Source organism: Giraffa tippelskirchi, chromosome 6 (genome assembly GCF_054371585.1).
Source record: "Giraffa tippelskirchi isolate mGirTip1 chromosome 6, T2T-mGirTip1v1.2.pri, whole genome shotgun sequence".
NCBI classification, from domain to species: Eukaryota; Metazoa; Chordata; class Mammalia; order Artiodactyla; family Giraffidae; genus Giraffa; species Giraffa tippelskirchi.
The window spans coordinates 40,176,185-40,190,355 of NC_137280.1; the positions used below are offsets into that span (position 1 = coordinate 40,176,185).

A 14,171-nucleotide genomic window follows, 5' to 3' on the forward strand; every position below is an offset into this window, starting at 1 on the left:
TTATTTTAAAAAACTAATATCCTAGAAAAGATAAAAAGAAAGAAACCACAGCACACTCACTTTTAACAGAGAAAGAAAGGGTTATGTTTGAATTTTGTTTAGATGATTTAACAGAAAGATCATTGCTGGGTGTGAAGGCTGATACCGGATTTTAGCAAGCCTATCAGGGCAGGTGGTTTTCATAATGCAATAATTGCCAGAGAAACTCACAGCTCACTTGCTAATTATCTCTTTCAATTCAAATTAAAAACCTTCAGGCTACTCCCACAAGTCTAATCCACTAGTGGGAGTTCATGATCATCTTTGTTTGCATTGCTTATACTTTTGACTCACTTCATAAACTGATCATTTAGAAAATTTTTAGAATATGAAATATAGGATAAACACCTCAGATGTGTCACACTGGTTAAGAATATGTTTATTATGTACTACTCTAGTTCATCTCAACAACTAGGAGGGAAAATAGAATGTACACAGGTGTACAGTTTTCTGTCTCACCTTCCTTCTCTGCTTCACTTGCTAACTTAATCCCTAATGTTGATATTTAGTCTTGCCTTCCCTCCGCTGGGAAATTACCTCATGCCTTTTCTGACTCATGAGCTAGTACACAGAAACTATAGGTCATTTTCCCCTAAAGTATTATATTTTGAGAGCAGAATACTAAAAGGTTTAAAATAACACAAGTACGATAGTCCAAAAGTCTGAAATTATCCTTGGAAAAGTCTGTGATATTTTATATTGCAAAAGTAGAGTGAGCACATTTACCATTTACTCAAGACTCATGTTAAATGTTTACATCTACTATTAAGTGTAACACATAGACATTGTACGTAAGAGGAGAAAAGCTAACAAACATGAAATAATAATGCAGTGTTGTTGTTCAGTCACTGTAAGTCATGTCTGACTCTTTGCAACACTATGGACTGCAGAATGCCAGGCCTCCCTGTCCTTCACTCTCTCCTTGAGTTTGCTCAGATTCATGTCCACAGGGCTTCCCTAGTGGCTCAGTTGGTAAAGAGTCTGCCTGCAATGTGGGAGACCTGGGTTTGATCCCCTGATGGGGAAGATCCCCTGGAGAAGGAAATGGCAACCCATTCTAGTACTCTTGCCTGGAGAATTCCATGGGCAGAGAGCAGAACAGGCTGCAGTCCATGGAATCACAAAGAGTCGGACACGACTGTGTAACTAACTTTCACTTTTCTTTTCATGTCCACTAGGAAATACATGACCAAGGGCCAAGTGAGCCAGATTATAAATGCAATGAAAATTCAGACGTGGCTGAGAATCTAACTACTCAAAGTTTTCTTTGAGGAAGAGAGAGGCTGGTTTTAAGTAAAGGTGAAAGTTAAAGTGGATACAATTTTTGAGTTGGAATTAAAGAGGAAGGACATGGCCAGAAAGTGGCTTCAACAATGACATGGGCAGAAAATCACATAGTGGGGGTAGAAAGAGAAGCTGAGAGAAAAATTGTGAAGACTCTATTAAAAGTTTAAGTATGGAAAGAAGAAAGGATAACCAAGATCTGGTTTTAGAGAAACTCAAAAAATGTAATGAAAAGACTAGACATGCTATGATGGGTCAGTATGAACCTTTTGCATTTCCTGGAGCCAAAAGACCACAAGAGAGAATTTGTGTTTTAGGAAGTCTGGACTGAAATGTAAATAGATTAGAAGTGAAAGAAAATAATGACACAATGTTGAATTTGAGTGTTGCTGCAATAATCCAGTTATAAAATTACAAAATTGTGACCCAATATGGTGGAAGCGTGAATAAGTAAGTAAATACAATAGACATTGAAAAGTAAACCTTAATAAAATTGATTGATTGCTGAGATAATAAGATTACTAGTATGTAATGTCAGAGGAGTTTGTAAAGCCAGCAAGATAAAAGGTTGTGTTGTGTTAGTCACTCTGTCATGTCCGATTCTTTGTGACCCCATGGACTGTACCCCTCTAGGCTCTTCTGTCCATGGAATTCTCCAGGCAAGAATATTGGAATGGGTTGCCATGCCTTTCTCCAGGGCATCTTCCCCACCCAGGGATCAAACCTGGGTTTCCCACATGGCAGGCAGATTCTTTACAGACTGAGCCAGAAGCCCCAATAGTGGCACAGATAAAGACACTGCCATGGAATAGAAAGTGATTCCAACATTTTTATTCTTTTTATTTAAACCTAAGGAACTTATGGTGAACAAAGAATATGCACAAAGAGGTGTTTTATAGGAAGTGAAGAATATAAGATTGAAAATGGAGTAAGAAGTCCGGGCTGCTGATGTTGATTTGAGCATCATTCCCTGATAGCTCAGTTGGTAAAGAATCCACCTGCAATGTGGGAGACCTGGGTTCGATCCCTGGGTTGAGAAGATCCCCTGGAAAAGGGAAACACTACCCACTCCAGTATATAGAAAAATAATAATATACAAATTAATATATGTTATTTTATATAAAATATATAGACAGAAATGACATATTTTATATACATGTATACATATATATTAAGAGAATGTATGTGTATGTATATATTCAGTTATTTGGGTAAGATGCTTTATTTTCCCTATTGGACTGTAAAACATTGACAAAATCTCTTAATCTTGTTGTCTCTGACATTGCTTAGCATAGTAGTAATAACAAATGATCAAGCCAGTTTTAGAAAATAAGTCAACCAATGAAGACCCAAAGTTGAGTGAGTCCTAAGGAATGGATATAATGTAAATAAAGATAATATAAACATATGCCATAAAAGTCAATACAATATAGAAAGTTCTGTGTATTTATTTTTGAAAATTAGAAGAAATATGAAATTAACAAGAAGGAGAAGGGCCGAGAATAATAAGGCTGGTTGATTATTAGCTTCCTTACAATTGTTCATTTCTTTTAGTACAGAGGAATAATACTGCAGTTTTTGAAACAAAGGAAGGGAATGGGGGAAATGTGTGAAGAGGAAAACTTAAATATTTGAATACACATTAAAGTCATTAACATTTTCCCATTTGCATTTTAGGCAGGCCTGTATCTAAGGACTTCTTTTAGAATGGGTATTCCTTCTTTTTAGTCTCAGTAAATAAAATTGTAAGTAAAATTGCCCTGAGGCTGTCATGATTCCTACTTTATAGTGTCATATAACTATCTTATTAATAATAATAGTCCTTTTTTTTCTATTGACACTGCAGATGTAAGAAAAAGAAATTATTTAAAAGCTTCTAGAATTCTGGAAAAGGTAATGGAAAGGTTTAAAACAATAGATACTTAGTCATCTATCCAAAACCCATGGGTTTAGATAAAGATCAAACAAATGTTCACTATCCTTAATTTTCCAAACCAAACACGAATAAATGTTAATTTTGGAATCAAAACAACTTGGAATATGTTTATATTTATTAAACTTAATATTCCAGATGACTCAAAGTACAGAATCATGCTACACAAAAAATGAGATTGCCTAATGTCAATCTTATGGTTATTTCCATATCAATTTGGCATCAGACTAAGATTTAACTATCACATATTGAGTATCTAATGCATGGTAAGCCTATACCAGGAACATGTTGAAAATTCCCCTTTAAGGAAAGTATTGTTATCCTACATTTACACTCTAGTATTCTAAGGTTTAAAAAGGTACATTAACTTGTCATAGATTAAATATGCTAATAAGTTTGAAGCTGGGACTTCAGCCAAGTTCTTTTGACTCCAAGTTCAGTGCTTTTTCTGCTTGTACTTTGCTGGATTGGATATAACTGGAAAACTTTTGTAGATAGCTGGGTCTTTTGTGATGCCAGAAAATGAGATCGTTTTGATATGTTTTAGATAAAGTATGAGAACCTTGCCTGCTAATGTATTCCAAAAAAACATCTTTAGAATTCTGCACATTAATAATCCTAAATCTCTACAATTGGGAAGCAACATCTCCCAACTGGGATTTTTGCCTATGAACACAGATACAAGCAACAGAAGGGTTACAGCATACTGGTTGCCTCTAGACAAACTGTTGGTCAATGGACAGTTACTTATTTGACAAATAATTCTTGCCAGCTTTCAAAAATATAAGTAAGCTATGAAGTATTGACAATATTTGCAATTAATTTAAAACTAAAATGTCTGCATAAGCTTAATTGTACAGGGGTTTAGAAATAAAATATTTAAGACAAATATTTACAATTTGCAGGGAATAACTGTACCAACTTTACAAAATGGTGTAAAGGAAGACTTTTCTTCTTGGGTCTTTTATAGAATTGATTGTCATCATATTCAACAAAATCTGTAAGAGTAATGAGATCAGTATCCAAAAAGCAGACATGATGAATAGGACACCAATATTACCTCAAAATTCCCTAATAGACAATCAGAACAATTAAGCTTATCATAGTTGTTTGTGTGCGTGCATGCTATAGCTTCAGTTGTGTCCGACTCTGTGCAATCCTATGGATCCTATAGCCTGACAAACTTCTCTGTCCATGGGAATCTCCAGGCAAGAATACTAGGGTGGGTTGCCATGCCCTCCTCCATGGGATCTTCCCAACACAGGGATCGAACCTGCATCTCATGTCTCCTGCATTGGTAGGTGGGTTCTTTACCACTAGCACCACCTGGGAAGTCCCCATAGCTGTTTAGGTATGTCAAATTAATCAATTTATGTTATTTTTCTGTAGATTCTAATGAGAAAACTAAATTGGCTTTTTAAAAAAATGCAACTCAGGGGCTATAGGAATAAATGACTCTGGGAAAATAAATGGTTGACAGATAAATGTTGCTTTACTTTTAAAACCATCTTCACACATGAATGACCAAATGATTAAATTCTTAAAAGCAAACAAAAACCCTAATGAAATAGATAAGACCAACACTACATTTTGTTAAAAAAATAAAAGAAACCCTGTTCTACATTTTAAAAATTGGAGTATAATTGTTTTACAATGTTGTGTTAGTTTATGCCGTGTGATGAAGTGAATTAGCTATATGTATACATACATCCCCTGTCTTGGACCTCCTCCCCCCGCACCTCATTCCACCCATCTAGGTCATCACAGGAGCTGAACTTCCTGTGAGGTACAGCAGGTCCCCACCAGTTATCTCCTTTACACAGGGTAGTGTGTGTGTGTGTGTGTGTGTGTGCGCGCGCACTCAGTCATGTCCAACTTTTTGTGACCCTGTGGGCTATACCCCACCAGGCCTCTCTATCTATGGAACTTTCTAGGCAAGAATACTGGAGCGAGTTGCCATTTCCTACTCCAAGGGATCTTCTTAACCCAGGTATTGAACCCACATCGCTTGCATCTCCTGCACTGGCAGGTGGATTCTTTACCCCTGTGCCACCTGGGAAGCCCAGTAGTGTATATAAGTCTATCCTAATCTCCCAGTTTGTTCCACTCTCACCTTCCCCCTCTGTGTCCACATGTCTTTTGTCTACATCTGCATCTCTACTCCTGCCCTGTGAATAGGTTCATCTGTATCATTTTTGTAGATTCTACATATGTGAGTTAAATGATATTTGTTTTTTCTCTTTCTGATTTACTTCGCTCTGTATGACAGACAAAAATTAGTTCATGTTCTACTAATGCACATCCATTAAAGATATTATCATTGTATTATCTATGTATCGAAATTTTCCCTGTATCAGTCTCCTTTAAGCTTTTTCTTGGATTCTCTTCCCTCTCTCCCTCTTTCCCTTCAATTGACTTTCTTCTTGATAGTGTCTGCTGACAGTGCTTTCTGGCAGCACTTGGGGAAAGCCACATTTCTTCTATACAAAAGCCAATCAGGCAAAATTAGGATTTCTCCCTCTAAGAAATGTTTTCTTCAAATACATGTGACTAAATAAAGGGTGACACCACCCTTATGGCAGAAAGTGAAGAAAAACTAAAGAGCCTCTTGATGAAAGTGAAAGGAGAGAGTGAAAAACTTGGCTTAAAGCTCAACATTCAGAAAACTAAGATCATGGCATCCAGTTCCATCACTTCATGGCAAATAGATGGGGAAACAGTGGAAACAGTGGCCGACTTTATTTTTTTGGCCTCCAAAATCACTGCAGATGGTGATTGCAGCCATGAAATTAAAAGACGCTTACTCCTTGGAAGGAAAGTTAGACCAATCTAGACAGCATATTAAAAAACAGAGACATCACTTTGCCAACAAAGGTCCATCTAGTCAAGGCTATGGTTTTTCCAGTAGTCATGTATGGATGTGAGAGAAAGCTGAGTGCCGAAGAATTAATGCTTTTGAACTGTGGTGTTGGAGAAGTCTCTTGAGAGTCCCTTGGACTGCAAGGAGATCCAACCAGTCCATCCTAAAGGAGATCAGTCCTGGGTGTTCATTGGAAGGACTGATATTGAAGCTGAAACTCCGGTACTTTGGCCACCTGATGTGAAGAGCTGACTCATTTGAAAAGACCCTGATGCTGGGAAAGATTGAGGGCAGGAGGAGAAGGGCATGACAGAGGATGAGATGGCTGGATGGCATCACTGACTCGATGGACATGAGTTTGGGTGAACTTTGGGAGTTGGTGATGGACAGGGAGGCCTGGCTTGCTGCGATTCATGGAGTCGCAAAGAGTCGGACACAACTGAGTGACTGAACTGAACTGAAATAAAGGGTTTCAGGTGGACATCACTTTGTCCTAAGGGGAGAATCATATATTTCATTAATTTGAAGGTAAAGTAGAGATATAATTCAATATATTTAATTCTGAAATATTCATATAAAAGAATTGAGCTGTAGGATAGCTAATTCAGGCTTCTCAGGTGGCACTAGTGGTAAAGAATTTGCCTGCCAGTGAAGGAGATGCAGGAAGATCCCCTGAAGTAGAATATGGCTACCCACTCTAGTATTCTTGCCTGGAAACTTTCACGGACAGAGGGTCCTGGTGGGCTAGAGTCCACGGGGCCACAGAGAGTCAGACACAACTAACGACTGATCAAGCAGAGTAAATAGTTAACCCAAACAGTGACTAGTACAAAAATAATCTACACTGAGCTAATAATTGACATTTGTTTTTAGTTTGGGGGTTATATTGTCAAAGTTCAATAAAAATTAAGATTTTCCTACAGAAGAATTTATCCAGTGAGTAACTTCATATACTGGAGTTGAATTTAAAACTTTAATTTAACAGTAGTTGCAGAAGCTCTCAAGAGCAATTCCTAATGTTAGGAGAAGCATTCAAAGACATAGCCAAAGAAGACCTGTAATCTGTAAAGCAAGGATAACAGAGTCAGGAACTTTATGAGGCTGTATAAAACTTCAAGGAATAATCAAAATTAGAGACTCATAAGAAAAGCCATGAATTTGTAAATATTTTCAAAATCTAGCATGCTCAACTTCTCCTGAGCATTATTAAAAATACACAGAGGATTTATGAGGGGAGAAATGATTCATTCTTTTAGTTCTGTTACTTATCATAAATGGATTAGCAGTGTACATGGGAAACTTTGTAGACTTTAAGAGTCAGAACCAGAGTCTATCCATCTACAGACTTCTGATGACAAGATGGGAAAACTCCCTTGGATCTTAGATTGGTCTCCTTCTCAGCTTTTCAAGGTTACTCATAACCAGGAAATTACACTAGTTTTCTTTTTGTTGCTAAAACTTGGCTTTTAGTCAGAGTTAAGGATAATGTTAGGTGTAAATCACAAGTGCATTTGGTCCAACAAAAATATTATTTTTGAACTGGGCCTTAGACTAGACCTTCATATATATCAGCTGTTCCCAGGCAGAGTAGCAAAAAACATCTGTTTAAAACACATTGTTTATTTTATCCTATCTCCTAATTTTGTACTTAAAAATGATTATAACAATACTGGGGAAAAGATCAGGCTTCTCTGTTTTGCATTCATGTCAGGGAATTTTTTAAATAATAAAGCAAAGAAACATAGGATCAAAAGTAGTTCTGTTACTTAATCTCTAGGAGTTCTGTCTTCTAGTTTCAGGTGCAGGTGTTATAAGCTGTCCCTTATCTATGAACTTCCTAGGTCTGTTTCCTCAGTTCAGGTCAGTTCAGTTGCTCAGTCGTGTCTGACTCTTTGCGACCCTGTGAACTGCAGCACGCCAGGCCTCCCTGTCCATCACCAACTCCTGGAGTCCCGCCAAACCCATGTCCATTGAGTCAGTGATGCCATCCAGCCATCTCATCCTCTGTCCTCCCCTTCTCCTCCTGCCCTCAACCTTTCCCAGCATCAGGGTCTTTTCAAAGGAGTCAGCTCTTCGCATCAGGTGGCCAAAGTACCAGAGTTTCAGCTTCAACATCAGTCCTTCCAATGAACACCCAGGACTGATCTCCTTTAGGATGGACTGGTTGGATCTCCTTGCAGTCCAAGGGACTCTCAAGAGACTTCTCCAACACCACAGTTCAAAAGCATCAATTCTTCGGCACTCAGCTTTCTTTATAGTCCAACTCTCACATCCATACATGACTACTGGAAAAACCATAGCCTTGACTATACGGACTTCTGTTGACAATGTCTCTGCTTTTCAATATGCTGTCTAGGTTGGTCATAACTTTCCTTCCAAGGAGTAAGCGTCTTTAATTTCATGGCTGCAGTCACCATCTGCAGTGATTTTCCTACTCCCTCTTCATTGCCACCCACCCATCCCCCTCTCCCCAACTTCCCCGCCAACTCCTCCCCACCCCCCACCTTGCACTGTGTCCTTTCCTTTTCCACAGTCAGGTCCCCTCAGTAGGATCTGTCTTTAAACTTGCTTTATCTATGTGCCCAGCTGTATTCCAGACTGGGGCTTTAAGTCAGAAGCCTCACATTTTGTATCTAACAAATCTTGAAATCAGACCTTGTTGTCTTTAATGGTGAATTCTAGTTACTGACTCTCTCCCTGGGTCTCAGGATTCTGGATGATGTCCTCCATACCCCTGTGAACCAGGGCACAGTTTCTTTCTTGCTCTCTGATTGACAAGCTCATTCCCTTTAAGGAATGAAAACATCTTGAACCCAGACTATTTCTAGTTTTGTTAGCCTCCCTCCCTGGCAGGCTGGATTCTGTGTCCTGCTTGTCTTCTTGTGAGTAGATGGAGTTCCACCATCAGCTTGAGTGTAACTCTGAGTATGGAATATTGCCTCTGCAAGTCTGCTTGTAAATCAGTGCTCTTCCCTGGTCACTGATCTCTCCTATATTCATGGAAACCTGAACTAGGTCTGGAACAGCTACTCAGTGTGCTCTGGGCAACTAATCATCCTCTGCTCTTATTAGGGCCAGTCCCTTAGATAGGGCAGTTTTTCAGGACCCACAGGTCTGGCTTCTTCTTTCCTTCCTTCTCGCTTCTCTCTACAGACTGAATTACTGATGCCTCACTTGCCAGGAAATGCCAACCCACTCCAGTATTCTTGTCTGGAAAATTCCAAGGATGGGGGAGCCTGGCGGGTTACAGTCCATGGGGTTGCAAAGAGTCAGAGGTGACTGAGCACACACACCCACTTGCCATAACTTATTCCTTCTTGTTCCCTTTAACATATCTACAACCTGAACCATTGATGATACTGTACAAATATTCACACCTGTATTTGGATAGCACATGCTTTATATTGCAGCCCTGCCTCTCCTGCTCCAAACTGAAACAGAATATTTTTCTTTCCAAAGTCAATCAATGATCATAAAGAAAAAAAATTCTTTTTTGCTCATTTCTTTGTGCTCAATTTCTCTATCACCCACAACAGCAACACACAGTGTCACCTCCTTGCCACCAGGAGGTACAAGCTCTATGTGCTGTGCTTAGTTGCTCAGTCACGTCTGACTCTTTGTGACCCCATGGACTGTAGCCCACCAGTCTCCTCTGTCAATGGGGATTCTCCAGGCAAGAATACTGGAGTGGGTTGCCACGCCCTCTTCCATGGGATTTTCCCAACCCAGGGATCAAATCCAGGTTTCTCATATTGCAGGTGGATTCTTTACCATCTGAGCCACCAGGGAAGCACTATGCAGATAGTCAAATAAATAAATAAGAGAGCTTAAGGGAGGCCAGAGCAGCTGCAGCAAAGAAAAAACTGAACTGGAACTGAGTTTAGGGACTCACAGTGAGGCCAAACAGCCTAAACATCTTAAACCACAGAAATAGAGTGATGTATATAATTTGTTGCCCAAACAGGATCCATTTGAGAATAGAAAGAAACATTAGCAATAATTTTACCAGGAAAGTTATATAAAATGAGACTACATAAGACTGATTGGAATATATGGTCAACTTATAAATAAGGGAATTTTGTCTCTAGTCCAAGGATAAGGAAGCAATTGAAGTGTTTCAGACTTGTGCATGATTTGATGTGCATTTCAAGAATGCATCTGTGAGAAAAGGGTCAATCCACCAGTCATACCTGACTGAGCGGCTAAGCACACATACACGCCCACCAACCTCTGTCTCCAAAATTAATCTTTCCCGTGGGAAAGTCTCTTGGTGATTATCACTGCCACCAACATGCCTGCTCCAAGTTGGGCTACTACCTGGTTAATATTCCAGGACCACCAGTGGTATGTGATTTTTTCCCTTCATACTTCATGGGGCAATTGAGTTAAATCTGAACCACCTAAAGGTGGTATAATGGCAGTATCTTGCATGCGTGTGTACTAAGTCACTTCAGTTGTGTCCAACTCTTTGTGACCCTGTGGACTGTAGCCTGCCAGGCTCCTCTGTCCATGGGATTCTCCAGGTAGGAATACTGGAGTGGGTAGCCGTGCCCTCCTTAAATGTATCTTCCCAACCTAAGGATCAAACTCGTGTCTCCTGCATCTCCTGCATTGCAGGTGGATTCTTTACCTCTGAGCCACCAGGGAAGCCCCAATGGCAGGATCTTAACAGTATTTAATTTTCAAGTGAAAATTTATGTGTTTTAAAAAAATAATTATCATGTTATTTCCTTAAATACTACATACATATTGAAAGAACTTTTAAAATACAATGATTATAAATATAGTTTGTAACTCTTTTTCACATTACATCATTTTCATTTTCCCATGTCATTAAAATATCTTGGCAAATATTATTTTAATTTCTGCATACTATGCCATCACATGAAGATAACATATCTTAATTTCTCAATTGTTGAGCATGTTGATAAAAACTTGGCAAATATGTGTATCCGTGGTTCAGAACATTGCTTTATAATGGATTTCCAAAAGTAGAATTAGTCTGTAAATGGATAAAATCATGTTGAAACCTCTTGCTATATATTGCCAAACTGCTTTTCAGAAAATTTAAACTGGTATGATTCACAATCATATCTGTATTGCATCAGAAAACTCAGGGCATCACAGTCTTGCCATCATTGAGTATGTAGTATTACACTTTTTAAGAAAATGCATGGCATATCATTACTGGCATAATTTGCATTTTCTTAATTTGTGGTAAGTTAAAACAGGATCTCACATATATTAGTTATTTGCCTTTTCTCTTTTGTAAATCATGTATTCACAATATATTTATCCATTTACTATCTTTTTATTAAAGTTATATTTCTTTTGTAATTAATTTGTGTGGGTTTTAGATAAACATTTTAATAAACTTTTTCTTTTGCTTTATACTATTTTTTCTAGATCATTGAATCACTTTAAAAAATTAAGTGGTTTCAAACATAAAAATCTTGCCTTTTAATTAAAATATTCACTGTAGTGCATGCTCAGTGAAAACAGTTGAAAATATGGAAGGAAGAATTGAAACCCTCCCCTTATTTATTTATTTTAAGAATGAAATTATTTGAGATTATAATTTTCTTTCTATGTGAAGTTTTGAGGTGTGGTATTTCCTTGTCATTAATGTGCCATTAAAACTTAATTTAGTCTTTGAGCTAATAATCATTTAAGGGAGTATTATTTTGTAAAACTTCTCATACTGTTGAGTTTTTTTCAGTTTTCTAGTTTTGCCACTTTGTCAGAAACATTTATCATTACTGCTTTATGGGTTTTCCTGTGGTTTTCTTATGCTTTAGTATGTAATCTAGTTTTGTAAATTTCCCATGAACAATAGAAAATATATTTTTAAAAATTTCCAATTTATAGGAAAAAGTTTATTTCCATCAACCAATCAACTTTGTTACATATATGTTTTAAAACTTCAATGATGTCATTCACCTTGTTCTGCCATAAACTGAAAATAGGATCCATTTTGGCTCTTTAACCACTAATAAATTAAAAATACACTCTAAAATCTTCTACCAGAACAAATGTCAATTTTTTCTCATATTTCAGATGACCTTTGATTTGCCCTTGTTTAGGATCTCCTCTAGGAACATGGACATGATCACGAGTCTTGAGTCTTCATTAGGAATTTTACCCTTTAACAATAAAAGTACTTTATGCTTATTTTAACAGATATTAATGTTTCTTAATTATTTCACATATCTTTGATTATTTAAATTTTTCCTTAAGGTTTCAACTTTATTTAACAGCTTCAAGTTCATTTAACTGGTTCATGCAGGAAATGTAAAACTGGATTTAACTTAACACAATCTGACAGTCTTTTACTTAATAATTTGATCCTTTCATATGTACTATCACAATTTTCATTCATGTTTCTATCACTTTGTATCATATTCTCTTTATTAATATTTTCTTTCTCTTCTGTAATTTTTAAATTTCTGTGTGTGTGTGTGTGTGTTCTCAGACATCCAAACTCTAATTGCATAGTTTGTTCAAAGATGTTTTATAATATGTATTCAAACTAAATGTCAAAGTCTATAAAATATGAATTTTTAAATCTGCTTTTAAAGGGGAAGTTTCAATATTTTGTTTTCCTCTCTCTCCTTTACTGGATTTTGTTAATTCAATTAAAGTTGTAAATGCCACCGATTTTCTTTAAAAAATAGTGTTACTTTTCTTAAAGAAAAAGAAAAGCTACCTTTTTGTGTTACTTATCTACAAGTGGTCAATTGTTTCAGTGCTCAGTCAAACCATCTCAAGCATGACTGTCTCATACCTCTGTTCCTTAGTTTAATTTGCTCACCACCTCTCCAGATATTCAGGCTGAAATCTGAAAAATAAAATGAGGTTTACCTCTTATCCCATTTAAAATCCACATCTCTCCTGTGGTCTACTGCCCCAGGCTAATGCTAAGAATCCATACTTGCTTTAGAAGACATCTCAGCTGTCCTTTATCCCTTACATGCGTGTGACAAAACCCTTAGGGCTGTGTTAAGGTGCCATTTATTTTTTATTTTTGCTTAGAGCTGGAAGTATAATGCAGACATACAGTTAGAATACAGATTGATACCTTTCTTTTGGATTAGAAAAATATTCTCTTCTCCTAAATGTTGTTTTTCTTCCAGTTTCTTTCATTTGTATATTGGGTCTTAGGTTAAGCCTTCCACACTCATTAAAATTTTAATCCTATTATATTATTTTAGTTTTTGTTCTAGAAAAACAGCTGAATTTGTCTTCTTGTTTGCTAGTATTATTCTCCACTATGTCTAATCTGAGCCACTGTTTTTTTTTAAATCAATTAGCCACTCTATTTTTCATATTTCTTGCCTTTCATTGTATCTAATTTTATTATATATTCTTGTTGAGATTTCCATTGCTTTGTAACTGTTTATTACTTTTTTTAAAACTATTTCTAACAGGAGATTCACTTTCCGTCTTCTAAAATCCCAAGTCAAAACCTTTAGACACTAAATGAGCAATGCTGTGCCAGGCTCTAGCCTGTGTTTCTTAGAAAATGCTGTTACCTTCAAAGAGAGACCTACTTTCACATTATTCATTCTTTTGATCTGAACCTGGAGGTACCTCCTTGAACTTTTTTGACTTGGGTCTTCCCTAGAGGTCTAGAGTTCTGTTAGTCTGCGGTCCCTAAAAGAACTCAGAACATTTCCTGTGAAACTTTAAGTACAGATTGAAGATTCATAGATAGATTTTCTTCTTTAAGCATTAAAAAATAAAACATAATCAGCAATATGTGCCTCTCATGAGAATAAAATTCATTCAAAATGGCCTTTTGCAGTAGTAGTACACAGTTCTCTGCTCAGTGTTGGCAAAATTGCCAATAGAACACATTAAGACATTAATATATTGCCGGGTGGCATGAGGTCTAGATGGTGTCCATGTTATGAGTCCCCTGCTTGATTTGATACATCCTTACCCTTAACGTTGGTCACCCTGACTTAGAGGGGATCAAGCAGGGATTGCTCAACTCCCATTCTTTTTCAGGAGTGCCAGAGTCATGTATCAGTCTTCCAGGGTGAATCTTTCCAT

At 37.2% G+C, this 14,171-nt stretch overlaps 1 protein-coding gene across 1 annotated transcript in view; it reads left to right on the forward strand.

Annotated features, from left to right (window-relative positions):
• The window catches only part of JPH1 (junctophilin 1), a 620,000-nt gene that overhangs the window by 78,593 nt on the left and 527,236 nt on the right, over positions 1–14,171 (forward strand). The gene's annotated exons all lie outside the window — the stretch shown is intronic.